General features: G+C 40.2%; 1 long non-coding RNA gene across 5 annotated transcripts in view; it reads left to right on the top strand.

Annotated features, from left to right (window-relative positions):
- The window catches only part of LOC308061485, a 78,666-nt gene that overhangs the window by 4,080 nt on the left and 52,555 nt on the right, over positions 1-22,031 (top strand). For all 5 annotated transcript variants that reach the window (XR_013927243.1, XR_013927244.1, XR_013927245.1 and 2 more), the window contains exon 2: positions 20,724-22,031. This exon is cut by the window's right edge. This is a non-coding gene — a long non-coding RNA (uncharacterized lncRNA). The remainder of the gene's footprint in view (positions 1-20,723) is intronic.

Raw genomic sequence — 22,031 nt, 5'->3', positions numbered from 1 at the left:
ACCCAAAGAAGATCCTTGCTTTTTCTTTGAATGTTTGAATAAATTGTTATCTGGTATTTTGGCTGGACCAAATAAGAAGGCCTAAGAAGGCTGTTTCAAGATAAAGTAATACAACCTCAGTGACTTCATTTTTGTCCTGTTTACTGCCAGCTATGAGTTCTATTGTGTATTTTTAATCACCAAATTCCTTAATACTCTCTACTTTAAGGACAAGGTTTTGTGGCTTTATTTACTAGATCTGCTCTGGCTGGATATGTGTCTGTTTGGATTAGTTGTGAGGCCTATTTCATACATTGTATACTGTAAAATGCACTGCTGTCTCTATCTGGCTGCTCTGAATCTTGATGTGCAACCCTCAGAGGGGACCTTGAATGCTGCAGTTCCATTTGTGTCTTGTCTTTTCTTGTAGGGGCCTTGTGGAGGACTTCCCTTCTTACTATACAGAAACAAAGGATTTTGAAAATTGTCTTTTTTGTTAGTAGTATACTTGTTTGAATGAATTTGCCTTGGATAGTGTTACCAGCTAGTGAAGGGTCTACAGAAAGTGCTCTACCTACTGTAAGCCTTCCATATAATGTGAAAAGGTTGTAGGTAGAATGGTTTCAAAGAGATAGCCTTTGATTTCCCAGGTGTTATCATACAAATTCATGCCTGTGCCTATTTAAGCCTGTACAGAGAAAAGCGTCTGAAAATATTAAAAACATTATTGAATTTAATGCATCTATGTGGATAGGAAGTGATGCTCTGTTAGCATGGATGGACATGCCGTGGCTCTGTTTACTGTCTAAGAAGTTTCTTCACCTTATGATCATTTATCTTGTTTAATTAATACCACTTCTCAATATCCTACTTACTCATATTGGAATTTCTCAGGCATTGATTGTTCTACTGCAATGCCAGTGAGCCTTGACAAAAAACCCCCAAACGCACTAAACCCACAAACCAATACCAGTTTTACAAAGCTTTATATCTGAAAATCATCAGTACTGCCATTGCAGCCACCTGCTGCCTGGTGTGGCACTGAGAACAGCTATCTAACCCCCACAGCCCCTGTGGGTTGTTGGTTGAGACAGCTGCAGTGAGAATTCCTCTTCAGGCAGTCCAGCAGTGCGGACTGCCAAGGTTAATCTCCTGTGTGCTAACCTACAGGGCCTCTGCGTGTGAGAAACATGAAAGTATGACCACTTTCCAATGAATGATCTAAGGAAAACTACATAAGTGAAAATACAGCAGAGTCCGGTCATCTGTAGTTATAAATAACTTCTGTTGTTTGGTCAGCTGGAATCACACAAACATGCTATTGTTAGGATGCACAAATGTATACATACAGATTTTGAAATGGGAATAATGCAGAAAATGAAAGGAGTAATTACCCAGATAAATGCTTGGTTCCTATCTTATTGCAGCAACCCAATATATGCAGGCATTTAAAGACCTACAGTGCTATCAACGTCTTGACCCTAGGCCTTTACAAGACTCCCAGCTTTGCCAGTGGGAAGCACTGCTTTGGTTGACTGACTTCCTACAGAAAAGCATCAAGCCAGGACTTCTGCAAAAGGCAGGCACAGTTCCTCCCATTCCTTTAGAGGAAGTATTTGGATAAGAGTGGGGGAGTGGGGTGGGGAAGAGTGGGAACAGCAGAAATCATCCTTACAGGAGAAAAAGGAAACTAAAAGAGCTTTGCAGCTCAGGTCAGCTTTTCTCTATGCTTCCCCCACCCTTCTTGTGAACAATAAGTCAGTTTGCTATCTCCTTTTCCTTCCTTCCCTTTCCCTCCCTGCAGTACTTGGCCTGGGAGCAGGGGGAAGGGGGTTGCTTGTAGTAGTACCCGCAGCAAACAAGGGGGTGGAGGTCCTCTGTAGCCTGGGTCGGGGGAGGATTTGGAGGAGACTGCCTATAGCCACCAGCTTTCTAGTCTGGAAGGTATGGAGCGAGGACTCTCTCTGACACACTGCAAAATGGAAGAGTAGTTAAACAAGCATTGGAAAGTCAAGGTAGGGAGTGAGGGCTGTGTGGTTGGGCCAAGCTGATAAGTGGGTGAGGGAATTGCTAGGCTGAGTGATGGACAGGCCTGAGGTGCAGGCTCAAAAATAGTCACTTATCAAGACTGGGACCAACTTTTGATCTGGGGGGATGTCACCGAACGCAAGAATTTCAAACACTGCAATAATACGTTCAAGGCCTCTCAGGTGCTTTAGGCACTGTGTTATGCCCCCTGCTGTAATAAAACATGCTGCCTGTACCTCACCTCAATGCAGCCTTTTGTGCCTAAAGGCAAAGAAGACACTCCTCCTTTCTTCCTAGGAACTGAGAGAGACCAAGATGGATGCTAAATAAAAGGTAACTGGGAATTTTAACAAGAATTTGAGGAGACATGAAGGCTGTCTTTTTGGAGAGAAGAGCAAGATAGAATACGCAGTTCTGGCCCCAGGCGATTTCTATTTGTTCTTCTTCCCTTCTGCCTTGTGCAAATATCTCTCTGCTCGTTTAATTTTTGGCCTTTCTGCCCTTGCCTTGCAGACCTGTGGAGTGGGAAGTCAAGCAGGCAGCCCAGAGGCACCACAGCCAGAAAAGAAACAGGAGGAGGATGTGGAAATAATTGGAAATCCCTGGGTTCCAGAAAGTCAGCAGAGAACATGCCAGCACCCTTAAGCTAAGGAGGGACCTGGGAGAGGGTGCAGTTTGCATATTTGGAAGGAGAGAGGGAAGTGAGCGTTAATAAAACAGTGTGAAGGTCTGTGAACTGCAGGAGAGGCATTCTAGGTGGGAACCACACCCTATCTCTAATTCCCTCATCTAATCTGGCTGCAGCAGAAGCCCACACAGAAACTCTTTTTCAATCCCCTTTACTGTCAGCTGGCTCCACACCTCTTCGGCTCTGCAAATGGCCAAAATGCGAAGCAGGGTGGTTTGTGTGCGCTGTGTTTCATGTCAGGTTATAAAGCTTTGAAGTTAAAAACCTGTTCTTAAAACTAAATTTCCTCATGTTGTGAAGAACAAAGCAACAAATTTGCTACCTGAAATGGCCCCTGTATCAGTTGAATTATAAAATGGAAACGGTTTATTGGAGTAATTCAGGAAAAAAACCAAAAAACTTCTTAAGAAACAGGCTATACGTTTAAAAGATTTATATTCTGCTCCCTCAATAATGGTGCACAAGAAATACAGATGTTCCCAGCTTTGCTGGCTGCCATACAGCCTGATGGGTTCTGTCACACTCTGGCAGTGGCAGAGAGATATGCTTTAGGCTGAGCAGAAGAGTTCTAGGTTGCTCTGCAGGGCATTTGGTTGAAGCAGGGAAGTTCCTTCTCAGCCCAAGACTGTTTTAGCCCAGGCTATTTCATATGTCAGTTCAGCCAGTGCAGAGGGAGTGGAAATCACTCCCAAACGTCCCTTCCTGGAAGGTCCTCTGAAAGGGGGACTTCCCGCTTTAGAGTACCGCCAAAACATCCTACTTCTGCAAACCTTTCCAGAAGAAGTGCATTGTAGGACTATGCACAGTTCCTTGGGATACTCATCTGGGAAAAATTACGAAAATTTCTTTAACCAGGCTTTGTGGCTGGGGCAGGGAGAATCAGGGAGCTGCATGACCCCTTTTTCACGTATTTGTCTGCCTTTTCTTCATGGCTGTGTAGGATGGAGGAACACATCGTCTACTAATGTGCCACTGTAGGATTAGACAGAGCCCAATGAACCATTCTGTTAGCCCTCAGGCTCCTTCAGCTTACTTGAAAGCAAGCAACAGAGCCACTCTTCACCTCCTGCATGGAAGCTGCTCAGCAGGAGAAGCAGGGAAGTGGTAGCAGCTGCTTAGAGCTTTCTCCATTTGCATCGGAGCTGCTTGCTGGCTCTGAGGTGCAGGGAGGGGGAAAGGGTGATGGGAGGCAGCTGGGGAATGTGATGCCCTCTACATCCTTCCTGTAGTGACAAGCCTTATTCAAACACTTCAGTTTAAAATGCTCAGAGTGCAGCTCCAGAAGAATGCTTTCAATTCATAATCAAATATGGGGCAATAACAGATGGATAAAACAAACAAATGTGGGGGAGGATGAGGTACATACTCAAACACTCTGGAGTGTATTCTGGGAAGAAGACACCCGTTTTCTACACATTATTTCTCATTCAAGGAAATCTATGGGCAGGTGAACTTTGGGACCTTCTTCACCATGCTCAGAAAAGGCTGTGCAGGAAGGAGCAGGTCTTTTTTCTTTCTTTCTTTTTTTTTTTTTTATATTTTTTTATTCAGTGTGGAAACAGTTCTCATGTCCTTGTGTGCTTTGAAACTCTTCCTATCCCTGCTGTATTACTCCTGTCCTTCTTACATGTGGAAACTGAACAAGTAGCTTGGCTTTCTGACCAGCACTAATACTACCCTGTCACTTTGCCAGGAGATGCAGCCTGTTGAGTGGAGCACTGGCACAGCAACCCCAATGTGCATTAGCACTCTGCAGGCCTCATTGTATTACACTCCTCACAATCATTGCTCTGCAAGCTCTGCATGGGGCTATTCTTTCTGCTTGTGTGCTGTGTTACCACTGTGCCTGCAGTCAGCTCCATTGTTTTGCTGGTGATGATAATACATAGGTTTTTCCAGCAAAGTAAGCCTCCAGGCAAGCTGGGAGGCTTCTCAAAGCACAATGGGTTGGTTGCCAGACAAACAGCAGAATGCTTGAGGAGTATGTAACGATTTATTGTCTTAATGTGCCTGGGTTTCTGTTGCTCAGGACCGCATATGAGATTTAAAACCTGCAGCAGACATGGGGGTGTTGATAATGAATGAATGACCTGAGGAAAATTTTTAAGGTGAACTTTCTTGGTTCCATCTTGTTAATTAGTACAGGGTTCCTGGACAGAGCAGATCTCTGCAGTCCGTAGGCTTGTGCAATGATAAGTGAAGCACACATCATCTTGAAAATCATGTTTTAACTTCATGGGAAACGGGACATACAGGAGACTATGTAATAGAATTTCCCTTCTACTGTCTGTGCAATCAGAGCTCTCTGACCTTTAATTTGTTTCCAATTGTGATCAGTTTCTGCCACCTGCCAGCCAGTCACAGATGCAATATTGTACCAGCAGTGATGTAAAGGACAGAACAAAGTGTAGTCAGTTTGAGGAAATGGTACTATAGCTTTCAAATCAACAGCATTAGTTTAATTCTAGAAGCCATAAAAAAATGCTTTGTATTTTCCCCCCTGAGTTCAGTCTTGGAGCCTTGTTTTGAAAGCACAACATTTTCTTGGCATGGCTCTGCTGATTTCTTAAATGTGCCAGCGGAGGAAACATCATGCTTCTGTGTCTTCAGCTTCTTTGTAATAAGATCCAGTTAAACAACTTAAAGACATTAAAAATTCATTAGAGCATTTCAATATTGCAGTCAATGAGACCTGTTGTTTACCAAAGCATTTCCAGCCAAATAAAATGTCTTTTTATTAAAGTATATAGTAGAAGACATTTGTTCAGAGTACTTTGTATAAAACTGATTTTATATTTATATGTAAATAATTTTTACACTTCTCTAATGCAGCAGTAGGCAACATTAGATAACAGGGCGGATCTGTGAGAATACATGTCAGCTTCAACTGCTCAAATTACCTTTAGGTGAAACAGTGCAGGTGAATTACATTACAATACTGGGGTGGTACTCACCAATAAAATAAGTTAATTGCAAATGCCTCATTATTATCTTCATTGTGAAGCACTTTTAGGGTACTTAGAGGTCTACAAGTGAAAATACAGTGAGCCAAATTCTGCTTTAATTTTCTGCTGGTGTCTCAGAAAGAAGAACTTGGGTGATCCATAGAAACTATTACAGCAAAAATTATTCTGATACTTACTTCTGACACTATTAGAAACTTAGGAACCTTTGGATAAATTGAGATTGTATTGTCAAGGCAAATGTGCCACAAGAAAATAAAACATTAAGTTTCATTTTGAGTACAGTGAATTGTGTTCTATATAGATTTCTGGAGCAGCAACAGGTTAACTGATATTTAATTCCTGTTCACGTAAATGGAATGTGACCAAAACAAGTGCTGAAATAGCTGATGCAGTTTCTCATCATCTAGAAACTTGCACAAGTTTAACTTCACAAGCTGCTGTCATGGAAATAGCCCTCTGTAGCTGTTCAGCGTGATTTCAGTACTGCCTCTCAGTGTGGTTACTGAGAATGCTAGCTGGGAATCTTAAGTTAACTACAATGTCCCGGTACAATAAAAGTTGAGCCACTGCATTAGATATATATGACCTTTCACAGGAATCTAGATTGGAGGTGACAGAAAACCTGACAATTGATTTAAGACTCATGTTTCTGAGGAAAAATCATATGAGGCTTGCTGCAATTTCCATCAATCTAAATACAGTGGGGTCTGATATTTTTGTTTGAAGGATTATGTTATTTTTCTAAACCTATTTGAAAGGGAAATGGACATTTATACTTGGAAGACCAGGGACCCATCTGAATTTATGAGATTTCACTATTTTAAGATTTAAATGAGGATTTAAAATGTATGCTTATCTTATGATATAAAATCTGTGGTTAAACTTAGAACATAATGCTTCTCCAGATGTTTATGTACATGAGCCAAACTGAGAAGAAGACTGTCAAATAATATGATATCCAGCTTGGGAGAAAATCTTGGTTGAAATCTTTCCTGAGCTGTGAATCTTTTAAAAGAGTGATCTTACATGTATATTATTTTTCTAGGGAAATCTGAAAAGACTTTGTAGTCTTACAAGGACATACTTTACATACACATATTAAATATGTCCTTTTAAACTTTCTAAGAAAGATACCTAAAGAGTACTACTTTAAATAGCGTGATTTATCCCCAGCAGAACAGGCTCAGTTCTCTATGTTTTATTCTTGCATTCAGAAAGTTATTCTTGTCAAAAGTACAGAAGGTTCCAAAGCTTCCTTTTCTTGTAAAGATGTGTCTGACCTTATCTTCTATAATAGGCTCTATTTTGGCTAACACTCTATTTACATAGGAATGCAGGCATAATTAAATGCTGACAGCAAGAGGTCTATTTGGGTGGAATGTGAATATCTTATAGCAATGTGGTTAACAAACCTTATAAAAATAAAAAAGAAGCTGCGCCCTCACACACTGGGCAGTGTTAGTAGAGGAAGGTTATAATGTCCTGGAGTGGAGGTATGTAAACAAAGAGGTGGCAGTGTTAGGTCTGTGGTGAGCTAGACTTGACAGCAACATAAACAGCATAAAGAAGCCTTCTAAACAAAATCTCCAGCTGATCAGTGGAGCCGACCCACCACAGGCCTCCAGAGCTGCTGAGAAGACAAGATGCATTTCTAGAGGATGCTTGTGTGTTCCCAGCAGTAGGGAAGGCAGGGAAGACATGTTGAGAGGTAATGTTCAGTCATGGGGCTGCAAGCAGGTGTGACCCCGAAAGGCAACATGGACCTGGAAGCTGTAGAGGGCTGGCACATCAAAGGGTTGTTAGCAGCACTAGGTCTTTTGCTGCCCCAAATGTCAGAAAAGGGATAAGAGACCCCAATTAAGTTAATTTAACAAAACATTAAACTTTCTCTGTCAAGAAAAAACAGAGCAAGGGAAATCCTGACCCCACTAAAATCCATAAGCATGTTACAGCTGATTTCAGAGAGTTGTAAAATACTAGATTATTGCCTGCAAACTACCTATCCTTTTTGCAAAGTCTTTCTAGCCCAAGCTGTTTGTGTAGTTTTTGAGGGCACAGGAGGGGATGGATACCTCTCTGTCTGTCTTTCTCCTCTAAATTCTCTTGCCTGTTCTGTTGGAGTCAAAAACCAGTTTGTGTTCTTGAGGTCACACATGGATGCTGAAGAGCAGTGCTGCATGAAGGAAGTACTGATTTGTGCAGTGTTGTGTACCCTCCTAAGAAAGGCAAGTGGGGCCCAGTTACCTTCTTTTTTATGTCACCAGCCATGAAAAGCAGCACTAAGAGCTAAGTATGATATGAACTGTCCTGAACACATGGAGTTGTTGAGTTTGATTGTGATGGGTGGTAGAAAAGCATGTTATATCTTCCCTTAAGTATGTGTTTATTGGTTGAAATGCTACATCCAAACATAGCATTTTATACTGGTAAGCTTAAATAGGGCATATAGATATATATTTATAGCAAATGCTTAAATAGGTTATTTTTGCTTTTGCTCTTGTTGATATACTTGTTCACTCTTGCCAATGTTTTAAGATCTGTCTGTATAAAGTTAGGCATTTAAATCCATGTTACAACTTACAAAGAAGTGGTATCATTTTCCAAAGTATTGGGAGACTAAGAGCCTTCTTGAAAAATAATTGTATGAGCATCAGGTGAAGTGCTGACATGATTGCATGCAGACAGTTGTGTTCTCCTGAGCTGCAGAAGGAATTGTCCATATAGAAACCAGATCCATTCCGGACTCATTCCAGAAGCTGTATAGGTGCATTGATGCAGTGCTGAGTTTAAGCTATTAAGACAGGACTTTTGGTCTACACAGATATTTTTATAGAAGTGTCTTCATATAACATTGAGGCCTACCTACATTTGCATATCTGCATTGGAGAATCTAGCTGTCTCACCTATTAAAAATATGAATTTAAGCCTGAATTAAGTCCAAAGAAGTAACATTCAGGCAAGTTTCTCAAGCACAGCTAAAACCTAATGTGCTGAGTCTTAGCAGCAATAGCTTGTTAGTGAGTGACACCTGGATCAAGAACAGAAAATGTAGAAACTGTTTTCATAAAATTCTTAGGTTATGGCATTTAATGTTTCTTTCTAGCTGCTTAATATTTAGTGAAGTATTTGATAGCATATTTTACATCACTGCCTTTATTTGGATTATAGTGGGGTGGATTAAATTTGGGAGACCATACAAGCTTGTCCTTTCTTTGTAACTGACTACTAGTAGCAGTAATTTGTCACTGTTTCCATCACAGGCCACATGATTAAGATCAGAGTCAAGAACTCGACTGTGCAGAGCTCAACCACTGGGACCATTGCTGTGCACTGAGATAACCAAAAAAGGTAGAGACTGGAAGAAGACAGTGTAATTTGAAATTAATCAAGATGTAACAACTCCCTTTTGTAGGCTGTGGTTGGGAATTCTCAGCTGAGCTGAGTGTGCCAATGGCTGAATCACAGTTGCTGGCCTGTTCACTCTCTGACCTAACGCTGTGCTCTTCTCACAGCTGCCGAGTTGCTGATAAATCCTCTGCAGCCTAAAACCTTGGGTTGCCTGAGGTTAACGGAGCACTGACAGTTTACACCAGTTGAAGATTCGTCCCTGAATGTCTGAACCCTACAGGGAGCGTTCTTTTCTAGTGAGCAAGATGTTTGGGGGAACTGTAGGGACTGTGATCTGAGGATACTGGGGTGAAATGACAGCCAGGACCCAAATGCTAGTTCATTTGGTAGCAGCTAACACATTTCCTGACTGCCATGTTGTCCATGTAACTTGAAAAGAATTTTGAATGAGTCTGTGGCAGAATAAACTAGTTAATGAGATCATGGGAGAGGGCTTTTTTCCCTTGATGATCAACCGTTGTCTTGTCTGGTGGTAATACATACACGACAGCCACAAGTAGTGAAATAGCTTATCATTGCCAACATTTACTGAATCCCAGGCTCTCGTTTCCATGGGCCAGTGAAGTGCAAAGGCCACACTGTAGTTCAGAGGAAGAATAGACAGGCTGAAAGGAAACCATTGTTTCTCCCTTCCCGCTTGGGCTTTTGCAGTGTTTCTGAAAACATTTCAAGCTCTCTGTAGAGTACTTCAGTTAATCCTTAGAGAGCAATAGTAAAACTCTAGGAAAAGTATGCAAAAGAAAAGATAGGATGTGATGTGTTCAGTCAGGATGGCTGTACTTGGTAGGAAGATCTGCTTCTGATTAACATGCCAAGAAAGTACTTAGGTTGAAAGAGAATTTTACTAGACACTTTTAAAGGAAACTGTTTAGAAAAATGCCATGTACTGACCTCTGAGAAAGATCTGCAGAATCAGTATTTCCTTCCAGTTCACTCTGAGGTTTCTACCTTTCTTCTCTGTCATGCACTCAATAGCAATAATAATAATAGCAATACTTTCAGTGCTGCAACACTCTCTACTTCAAAGTACTTCAAAAACACTGGATTAGATTCAGTCTGGTCTTCTACGGATGTAAACTTTGTGTGAAATCCTGGCTCTGTTATAGTGAATGGCAAATTTCCCACTGACTTCAGTCACTCACTCCTTGTCAAAGAATTTGGGCAAAGCTAACCTTCTGAAAGAAGTGAATGTGATAGCTGAAAGGATACAAAACCTCCGTTCATTACAGGGGAACACATAAATTCTCAAAATGGAGGTCAGGCACATCGAGACTGTAGGGGAATGACAGAGGTAAGAAAGCTCAACCTATTCATCTCCCAGTGTGCTTCCCTTTCCTGTCTCTTTTTTCCTAGGTCATATGTTAGGCCAATTCTCTGCTTTTGTTGTGCCCTCAAATTTATAAGTTTCTCAGATTTATATAGATTTGACTACGGAGAAATAGCTGCTTGATCACTAGCTTGGTTGATTCATTGATAACCTTAGTTTTTTCCCAGTACTTTTGCTTAGCATTGTCATTTTCAGTTGTTCACATGACAATGGTAGAAATTTACCCCCCTTTACACAGGGGCAAACCAGTCAGGACGTCACACCCTTGTTCATTTGCATGATCAAATGTGTTTTACTTTTTAACATCTAAACCACTGCAAGTATCTTGAATATTCTTAGTCCTTTTATAATGTTGCTGAGTGAAAACAGCCTTTAAAGTCTTTTCGGGCCAAAAAACATGTTGTATATTTCACTGAAGTATGTTTAGAGATTGCAGAATGTTAAGTGCTTATTTTGTATGAATAAACAATGCTTTTAATGATTCATGATCCCAAAGGAATTCCTAACCATATACAAGGCTGAAGAGAAGGCATAGCACTGAATAACAAAGCAACGATAAGGAAGATATTAAGAAATACAAATTGCTTTCAAGATGAGTTGAAACACTGAATGATGCCAGCCAAGCCATATTCACTCCTGATCAGGGCTCTGTACCTGAAATTCTTATTCAAGGTAGAACTTGTATCATGTTGCCATCTGCCTGTGCTTTTGACTGATCCAACTGAGCCTTTCTACCCTCCTGGGTATATAAACCCCATCTGTCCAACAGTGTCGGTTACTTGAGCTTCTCTCTTTTTTCAGCTTCCAGTTGGTACCTCCTGAATATGCCAAAGAGCAGTCCTGACATCTTGGGCTTGTTTTTTTCCTGCTTTTCCATGTATGTATCTTATTACATGGAAGTATGCTGAGAGGTAGTTTGCCATATACAAATGTGATGAAAATTGAAGGACTTCAGGTTTTGGCCACATTTCTTCTGTCTTTCTGCTATGTACAAGGCTTTATGGCACAGCCAGAAAGGAATGTGGAAACAGCTGAAAAGCAAGCTGCTCTTTTCCTACTTAGGTCTAAATTCATCATTTCTCTGTGTATTTTGGAAAAGCTGCTTTCCAAATTTGAGCTTCACAGACGTTACTGTGGCCTTGTATTTGCATTCTGTGCCTCATCACTAGAAGCAGCTGAACTAGTTTAAATTCTCAACAGCAATGAGAAATTCACCAGAGACAACAAATCATAGACATCATGAACTTCTGACTAGTGTGAAGTCATTCAGAAATATATTTCCCAGCAGATCTCTGCAGTCTGTGGTATTCCCATCAGGTGATTAATCCTCTGTCAGGGTGCAAAATGTATTGTAATAGAGAAAGAGAAGGAATTACAGCAGATAAGGAATACAACATTGCTTATGTTTCCAAAGTCTTTGGGGGATAGAAATAAACTGCAATCAGTTGCAATATCTTGCATTGCATGCCTTTTAAAAATTCTGAATTATGACTGAACTGATAAAATACTCTGAAGTATAGGTATGTGAACACATGTAGGTTTCTGTAGGTGTAAAGAATAAAAATGAAAACGCCTGCATAGCTTTCCTGACTGGCTTCAAATACATTCTAAAGTTTTACAGTTTTTATATATTTTTTTTTTTAAGCTGGAAAAATTGTCCCTTTTGTGTAAGAGGGAGGTATAATATTTGAAATTTTCTGTTACAGTGATTACTGTCGCTGTCACACTCTGAACTTGCTTGCTCTCATGGGGAAACTTGGCAGCATTGGACATTACCAGATCCCCAAAGGTTATGAGTTTATAGGTAGAAGTGGAGAGGAGCACAGGTGTATAAATTTAGGAGAAAATAATAATGCAATGAATAAGAATTATGAATAAATACAAGAAAGAAAGAAGAGTGGTTTGGTGGTGTTGGGGTTAAAGCTGCAGCATTTCTATTTTAGACCTTGAATAGGTTTTGAGTGAAATCAGGAATCTAAAAGAAAAGTGTGGGTCCCCTTAAACACCTTTCCCCTGAAAAACTCCAAACATTGTGGTGACTGCTGTTTGACCTGGCTGGCACTGCCTGAGTGGGTGGAGGGGGAAATGATGTTCAGAGCTGCTGATCAGGATGCTGGTTAAAATACTGTGTGCCTCAAAGAAGCGAGGAATGGAAGGTGACCAGCTTTTGGCTTCAGTCCTAATCCCTTCTCAAACAGTTAAAAGAAAGAGCCATGCAATCAGAGCTGAAATGTCATTAAAGACATTGAACAGTTTGGGTGGCTCTCATTTACACGTGTGCAAATTTGGATTTGGTCTGTGAAGTCTAACTGTACATTGGTGGAACTGAGCTTCATGTCTCATGCGTGGTCACTGAGTCTGGCAGCAGTGGCGGGTGAGCCGCTATCAGGAAATGGGGCATGTGTTTCTCTCCTCAGATCTGTATGCTAAGTGCTAGGCCTGGCCTGACAGATGTTAGAGTGCCCTCTGAGTAAGCAGGGAAATTATATACAAAAGTTTCCTATTACGGCTGGAATAAACAATTTCTTAACTTTTGTGTATGCTTGTCTTTCACAGAGGCACAGTGCTTTCACTCTGTAATACTGCTGATTGATTGCCACAGTGTTATGGATCCCAGCTCGTCTGGAACCCACGAGAAAGTCCTTTTCATACTACTACACTACTTCTCAAAAAAGTTTAAGTGCTTCATAAGCATAAATTAATTCAGCAAACAGCATTTCTGTGATGTGGTGTCTAGCTGACACCACTTAGTTGACTTACTTAATATTACAGACTGAATCAGTGATGCAGATAAGAACCAAACTCAGGATCCCTATTTCTGACCCCAGTGCTTTGTGCAGTAAATGCAGACAAGGCAAACTCCCAATAGTCAACAGAACCAGTGGCTGGATCGTGGCTAGTGCACCTTTGCATAATAGTGCAAAAGCAATTCCTTTTATGAATTCCTCCTACCCCTTCCAAAACTAGCTTTAACGAGAGTGAAATGCTCTAAAAATTCACTTTTATGAATGTGTGTGTGTGTGTGTGTGTGAATATATATAAAGGAGCAGATCCTTTTCTGCTCTTAATTTTTTTTCCCCAAAAAAGTGAGTGGCTTTATTTCACATTCAGAATCTAGATTCTGACTTAGGTGGCTAGGTTAACTGACTAGTCTTTAGATTTGGTTCCCTCTGGAGTCAACAGACAGGTGTGTATCTAGGAGGTTCTTCCAGAGAATGATTCAGAGCAAAAGTTAGGTGCTCAGATTTGAGCTGAGTGCCTAAAGCCTTGACAAACTCTTGTTCCCTGATTACAATAGGTGGAGCTGGTATTCATCTGACAATACAGTATAAAAGAAGTGAAATATATATGACGGAGAAAAGACCAAGAGGTGATTATCCCTATGACACACTTGTACATCTATGAGGGCTCTAAGCAGTAGGAATAAATGTACAGTGGAGACATCTATGTCACAGGCAACCTTCTGCTTCAGTTCCCTACACTGAGCACAATTCAGAAAGTATACATTAGTTTTTGAGAGCTGATTAAAATTGTCAGTTTTGCATTAATAATGGTGCAACCTGTTGTTGTTTGCCTCCCTCTTACATATAAACTTCTGCCAGACAGTAAAATTGCCAGTCAGGGAGGCTAAATGCATGTGAACATTATCTGAGTTATCTTGAATATCTTTTCTAAAGACAAGACAATGACATTTCTCTGTACAAGTTCAAACTTGACTCTTTCCCGTGTTGCAAAGAACTGTCAAATGGAATAACAGGTACAGTGAAAGCACTTCTTTCCCAAACTATTCAAATGAGCATCACCTTAAATAAACAGAACCTGGCTAAGGGTTACATGAAAGATTTGTCATAGCAAGAAGTAATATTTGTATGATAATATCTCCTAATTTATTCATTATTTAAAGTTACTCTTTTAAATAGACCTAGAGGAGTCTTTCCCAGGTAACCCCTGAGATAAAGTTATCAGACTCTGGCTCTCATCTTCACTGCATCCTACTGTAAATAATGCTTTTGCACATGCTATCTCCTACCAGTGGTGATTGCAGTAACTCTTTGGCTCCCAGCAGAAGCAGTTGGGGGTGTGGTAAAGCTAGGATGCAGCGAACATGATTCATACAAAAAAACCTCAGACCTTGGACTGGTTGTAAGGGATTCCCACGTTTATTATGTGGGAAAGTGTTGAACATATTGTATAAATTATACAACGGAGCTGAAAGATTGGGATTTCCCTGTGTTAGTCAGTTGGTTACTGCACAAGATTTAGACCATCATTAGAAGAAAATAAAAATCTTTTTTATTATAGACAGCAAGACATTATTCAGAACACTTTTTAATCAAGAGAATCCCAGAGAAATTCGAAAGTGATGCAGAAGTTGGTGCAACAATTGATTTGCTTTTGCAAATAACCACAATGTCTACAAAGAAATGGCTTGATACTTTTTTCTTGCTTGAAGGCAGGGTCTCTTTAGGAATTCAGTTATATTGACAGAAGACATGATCTTTTTTTTTGGTGATATTCAGGGCATTTACGTTGTCTGGCTGATAATACTTCAGTTGTCTGTTAAGGTGCAGCTTGGAGGAGCCCAGATTCCTCATACTGCTGATGCAAAGAAGGCAGGCATGATTCAGAGCAGCCAAGCTAAATGCCTACATGAATTTGAAGGAGATGGTGTGAATACCTAATTTTTCATTAATTTGTAGTTTTACTGTAAAATTTCTCTCAGAGTTCAAACTTTGCACACATGAAGTCAAAGACACTTGTAACAGCCACCAATTTGTAACAGCTGAGGATCTGGCCCAGGATTTGTAATTTTGCTTTTAATAGCTAGTTGGAAGAGATTATTTTACAACTTGTTCTAATATGTACATTCCCAGTAGACTGCTCAGGTAATTACTTGGGCTGCAGTTCAAATATTCCACAGTCTGAAATATACTTGCAGAAAAATCTATTTTTCTGTGTACAGAGGGTATAGAACAGTCACTTCTTTGGCATGTGTAGCTAGCAATTCCTTTGTAAACAAATCCAAGCTTTCAGGTGTACAAATGAATGGACATGCAAATATTTTCAGTGTGTATTTAGGGATATATTTTGAAATTTGTACCTTTACACAGGAAGATTTTTTACATGGCAATGCACTTGATTATACAGAATAAAAAATGAAGAAGTGATCATGAAAAAGAAGTATTAAATTGGAGAAAGGTCTTGTATGCCATCTTGAGTGTTGCCAACTTGAGTGCTGGCATATATAAAAGATATTACTTTTCTACCTATGACTTTATCTTATGTTCACAGGTCAATAGGGGTTAGTTTAAATTCCTATCCTTTATTTATCTATGTATTTATATTATGTATCTCCGTGATTAATAAAAAGTTAAAGATCTTTGAGCCACAACAAATTGAAGTGATATTTTAAACAAGGTGTTCAAGGCTGATGATTTAGTGCTTTAAAGATCCTCCCTGCATAAATATGAAATTATTCTGAACTGGGCATAGTAGATGCATAGGACAGCTTCGTAAGTTAATTTTCCCAGGTTAGATTCTTGACAAACTGCCTCCGTTTGTATTGTGAAATGTACTTCTCAGCCCTGCTCCTTATTTCCCATGGAACCCTGCCCTTTATATTAGAGGTGAATAATTAGATCACTGGGTTTAATGTTATTATGCAGCTTGCCAAGGTTTGGTATGCTATCACTTGCTAGAAGGTGTTCTCGGTCACACTAACAATTCTAAGGCAGGACTGAGTCTTTATTTTCCCTTGGGAATCAACCTCAGGGTGGCGTCACTCAGTCAATGCATGACTTTTCTTTTAGGATTTAACAAGCCTCACCAAAGACTAAATGGTGTATTGTAAAACCAGACCTGCGAAGTCTCACACACCTAACAAATGAGTCCCACTCCTTTTTGCTTAAGGAGAAATTAAAACATGCCCCCCTGCCCGCAAAAAAAAAAAAAAAAAAAAAAAAAAAAAAATCTCACCTAGAGGGATTTCTCAGTGCTATGAGGAAAAAAATATCAAGTCAAACAAATCATCTTTCTCATACCTAGAGACTCAGTGGCATTATCTTTTGCATGACACCATAAATGTGCTATAGTGGTAGTGATCATATGAGGTTCAGCAGACTAAGTCCTGTCTGAGAAGTTCTGTGTTTAAGAGAAAGGACTTTGTGAAAGATGGGTTATTTGGCTTGCTAGCAGTTTCTGAAAAACTGAATAAAAAGGGGTCAGAGAAGATTTTGAGGAAGAGTTTTACTATTTGAGAAGTAACTTCAGGAGGATTTAAAAATAAGGTTTTCTCTAATCCAGGGATCAAAATGCTTCACATTGAAACAATATTAAGCTTTTTAAAGAGTTAAATAGTATTGATACTGAAAATGCTTTAAAATATCCTTATTTTCCCCTCTACACAAAATCATTGGGTAAAATGGCTGCACATTACATAGCATATTTCAACACCTCTATTCTGAAAAAGGACTGTAGCTGCAATTTTTGTCTCGCTGCAGTTACAATGACCTGAATTTAATACTGTCTCAGAGGGGAAGTTGGGAACAGATTTTTTGTACATTTTGTGCTTTTCCATGCTATAGGGCACGTATGAGTGCACTAGAGAGAAGATTAAACTGACACTAAAGAAATTCACTCTGATATCAGGAGCATCTTTGAAGTGAATGGCTGCTGCAAGTTACAATATCAGTGCTTTGTCTTTATTCCACCTGCACATTCATTTAATCTAAATATAGTATAATGAATCTCCTAACCTGAAATATTTAACCTCTAAGAACCCTTTGTAGATATAGCCTTACCTTTTCATTTCACACACATAAACTTTTTCTCTCTAATTGGGTCATCTCCTCCCATACCCCAACCCACATGGGTGCATCCATTTTTAAATAATAAGACACATAATTAGCCATTAATTCACTGAGGGTTAATGAGTAGGTATAATATTATTAACCTAATGGAAGTTACAGGTGTAACTTGTAAGCAGCCCTAGGCTGCCAAAGAGTGCAAAGAAATTCTTGCTATCTTTAAATAAAAGTTGAATAAACATGATTCATATCTCGTTTTTCTTCATGTAACTTGGCATTCCAGAAAGTGTTGCGATTTTGGCTAAGATGATTATTTGCTGTAAGCAAAAGGCTAGGAGGCTTGTCCTATTTGAAATTTCTACCAAAACTGATCCTGTTGGTAGACTTTTCATATAAGACCCATAGACAGTATGTTTTCCTTCATATATTGTTACTTCCTTGTTGTTGTTTTCCAATAACTTGATTTGAAAAAAAATATGGAAAAGTATCTATAAACTCCTAATTCAAGATCATGGAGAAAATTCTTGCAGTGTTTTAGTGCACTAGCAAATTGAGGTGATTGTCACTTTCTGTGAAATGTTGTGTATTGTTGTTCCTATCATCATATATGTTGTGTATAGCATTGTACTTAGTTCCTGTGATCTCAGGGACCACCTCTCTGTACCCTGGTTTGGTTTGGAGCCAGCACTTTCTCTGGCTTTGCAATGCAATTCTTTATATCCACAAATACAAGTGTTAATGAAAAAGTGTTAATTTGTAACTGCAATGAACTAGTGAGCTTCTAAATGTGAGTGACCTCAGACACAAATGCTACACGTTCAAGGTGCTTATTCTTTATATTTGAGGCATATTTTTTTTACAGGTAACTTTTCATGCTTGCTTTAAAAAAAATCTTTGCAGTCCCTTAAGTAATTTGATTCATTCATTGACCAGAATATTTCCCTGTGATAGCCAAAGGTACAGTACGTTTAAATGTTCATTAACTTCCATTAATTAATTAAATACATTTCATTAACATGTTATTGAGTGAGGGGTTTGCATTATGTTACAAAAGGTTCTTAGTCCTATATTTCTTTTCTTAGAATGCCTCAGAGCTTTTTTAAAAATTATTAAATGCTACTTCATTGGCAATTATAATTTTTATCATGAAAATGCTGTGCATTTACTAGATTTTTCAATAGCATCTCACTTTTTTGAAGAAGCAGTGCATAATGTAGCATGCTAGACCTTTGATGTTCTCTGGAAAATGAATAGTGACTGGAGGGCAACTCCATCCAGCTATGGGTTACTCAGGTCTCGTGGGAGAAAAGTAAAGTCCTATTCTGTCTGCTACCAGCTGGGAACCTGCTGCTTCCCGCTGTCTGCCTTCTCAGAGGGTTTCACCTGCCCCCTAGCCAATCTCTGTCTCTTCAGACAGGCTGTAGCAGCAGACAGGAGGTGGAGCAGCACAGCAGTGAGTGGAGCTGGAGGTTTGTTGGCAGGGCTCTCAATTGCTCTAAGCACTGAAGCTGGCAAGGGGTGAGGGTGAAGCAGGTGAAAGGGTGTAGTCACTTGCAAGAAAGAAAGGACGGGTGGAGAACAGGAGTGGGAAAAGGGGTGAAGACAGTTAATTTATCAGGGATGGTTAGACAGATGATATTCACAAGCATATTCTTCTGCCTTCGAGCTTTATTGCTTAATGATAAAGATACCTATCCTTGATCTCCTTAGAGCTACCTGACAATCCCAGCTAAAAATTGCCAGAGATTTCTGTTCAGTCAATAGCTGCTAGGACTGGCTCCTCTTTCTCAGACCTTCTTTGCTATGTATTTTGTTTTGTGTTCAAATGTCACTGTATCTAGGCACAGCAAAGCGACATGGGATTTTTCTGTCCCTATCAATGATTTATTTGCAAATGTACATATGAATCTGTCACCTACTGTAGGTGTACCTGTTTCATGACTAAAGAAGCAGAATAGTTAAAAGCTGTGCTTTCAAATGTGACCTCAGTATCTGAAGAGGTAGACTTGCAGTCAAATTCAGGACACATGGAGAGCTCTCAGGTACAATGATGTTAAATGCGTGTTTTCCATCGAATACAGCAATGTAAGACTGGAAGACACCTCTAGGGCAACAGTCCTCTGCTGTCACAGGCAACCACACCACAGAGCATTTTCATGAACCAATCTAGCTCCATCTAAAGTTTACGTTAAAATTTTTGCTTTTCCTATTGAAAGACTGTACCAGAACTTTCCTCCTTTGATGTTTAGAAGCCTTCCTATAATTCTCACATCATCTTGACTTCAGAGGGATCATAGTTTTTCTTCTAGGTTATCATCTTCGAAGGGAATGTGCACTGGCAGCTTTCATTGATGACATTTCCTATAGGTTTGTTCCCAAAGCTGACAAAATCAAAAGCAAATTCCCCCCATGTTCATTGTCAATAGTTTGAACTAAAAAGTGTTCAGATCAGGAATGAACCCATGTTAGAAATTGCATCTTATTACTGATGTCTCCTATGCTTTGATACAGATTCAAAACCCTTAAGATTTTGCAGTCTTAAAATTGAGAGGCATCATGCATATGTAATTTTGACCAGTAAGAACCTATGCTATTAACATTATCATTCAGTAAAATGTGCTGAGTTGAGGGAGATGAATGCATTGTGCAATGCATGAGAATTATCTCTTAATAACTAATCCCTCTTTGTTTGTAATCTCATGACAAATATTTTTTCAAGCATGGCTGGAAGGAGCATATGGGTGCATCCTGAAGACTGCTTTAGTATTTTATCAAGGGTGGTGGTTTGGTTTGTTGGGTTTTTTTTTGTTGTTTTGTTTTTTTGTTTGTTTGGGGTTTTTTTTGTAGTTCAAGGCCTTAAATCAAATTTTCCAGGTACATTATTTTCAGTGTGTAGTCTTAAATCATTGTAACCTGAAACCTGGCTGAATATTAAACAGAAATCCCCTTCTAGCTAAAAATAGGGCTAATTAACTTCCATAGTTAGAAGCCTAGTTTGCCTCCCTTGGCTTTATTCTTCCGTGGATGCAGTGAGTGCTGGTTTTGCAGTCTCAGCAAATTTATGTACTGCCTCAGGTTCAGCTTAGACTTTTTCTAACTTCATTTTTTATTGGGTTTGTTGATTAATATTAACAGCTGTACAAATGAGCCGTTATTGGGTTCTGATAATGAAAATAACTTGATGCAGATAAGTAATTTTTGTGCATTAGTGTTTGCAGAATTGGATTTCTGCAACCATTAAAGTCAATGAAAACATTCAGGACAGAGAATACCTGTTAATTTCTCTCAATTAAAAGGCTTGATTCTCATTTTTCTTGCAGGGCATTTGCATATTCTTAGACAAGTTATGAAGGAAAATCAAATCATTAGTGCATCGTACTACTGCTTTAATGCTACTACTGTGATAAAGATTAGATTTAAAATTTATTTTTGTGTGCAAGCTTCAGTCAAAAGCAACTTGATCAAAACTCCCTTTCTACATTTCTTAACTGTCCTGTTATTATTATTTTTTTTATCAACAGTCCTGGCAAACTGGAGATGTCCCAGAAGACTGGAGGTGAGCCAACGTGACGCTTATCTACAAGAAGGGCAGGAAGGAGGATCGGGGGAACTACCGACCTGTCAGCCTGAGCTTGGTGCTGGGAAAGTTATGGAGCAGATCATCCTCAGTGTCATCATGTGGCACATGCAGGACACCCCGGGTATTAGGCCCAGCCAGCAAGGGGTTATGAAAAGCAGGTCCTGCTTGACTAACCTGATCTTCTTCTACGATAAGGTGACCCACCTAGTGAATGAGGGAAAGGCTGTGGATGTTGTCTACCTGGACTTTAGTAAAGCCTTTGACACCATCTCCCACAGCATTCTTCTGGAGAAACTGGCTGCTCATGGATTGGATGGGTGTACTTTATGCTGGGTTAAAAGCTGGCTGGCTGGCCAAGCCTGAACAGTAGTGGTGGATGGAGGGAAGTCCATCTGGCAGCTGATCACAAAGTGGTGCTCCCCAGGACTCAGTACTGGGCCAGTCCTGTTTAATATCTTTATTGATGATCTGGACAAGGGGATTGAGTGCACCCTGAGTAAGTTTGCAGATGACACCAAGTTGGGTGGGAGTGTTGGTCTGCTTGAGGCTCTGCAGAGGGATCTGGACAGGCTGGCAAATGGGCTGAGGCCAGTTGTTTGAGGTTCAACAAGGCTCAGTGCCGGGTCCTGCACTTGGGGCACACCAGCCCCACGCAAAGCTACAGGTTTGGGGAAGAGCGGCTGGGAATCTGCCTGGTGGAAAAGGACCTGGGGGTGCTGGTTGATGGCCAGCTGAACATGAGCCAGCAGTGTGCCCAGGTGGCTAAGAAGGCCAACAGCATCCTGACTTGTATCTGAAACCATGTGGCCAGCAGGATGAAGGAAGGATCATTGCTCTGTAATTTGGCATTGGTGAGGCTGCACCTCGGACACTGTGTTCAGTTTTGGGCCCTCACTTCAAGAGGGACGTAGAGGTGCTGGAGCATGTCCAGAGAAGGACGAGAAAGCTGGTGAAGGGGCTGGAGCACAAGTTTTATGAGGAGCGGCTGAGGGAACTGGGGTTGTTTAGCCAGGAGAAAAGGAGGCTTGGGGGACATTATTGCTCTCTACAGCTACCAGAAAGGAGGCTGTAGGCAGGTGGGGGTCGGCCTCTTCTCCCAGGTAACAAGCAATAGGGCAAGAGGAAACAGCCTCAAGTTGCACCAGGGGAGGTTTAGATTGTATTTTAGGAAGAATTTATTCACTGAAAGGGTTGTCAGGCATTGGAACAGGCTTCCGAGGGAGGTGGCTGAGTCACCATCCCTGGAGTT

This window comes from Falco punctatus (assembly GCF_963210335.1).
Source record: "Falco punctatus genome assembly, chromosome: 3".
Taxonomy (NCBI): Eukaryota; Metazoa; Chordata; class Aves; order Falconiformes; family Falconidae; genus Falco; species Falco punctatus.
The sequence above is the reverse complement of the archived record's forward strand: the minus strand, read 5'-3'. Positions and strand labels throughout refer to the sequence as shown.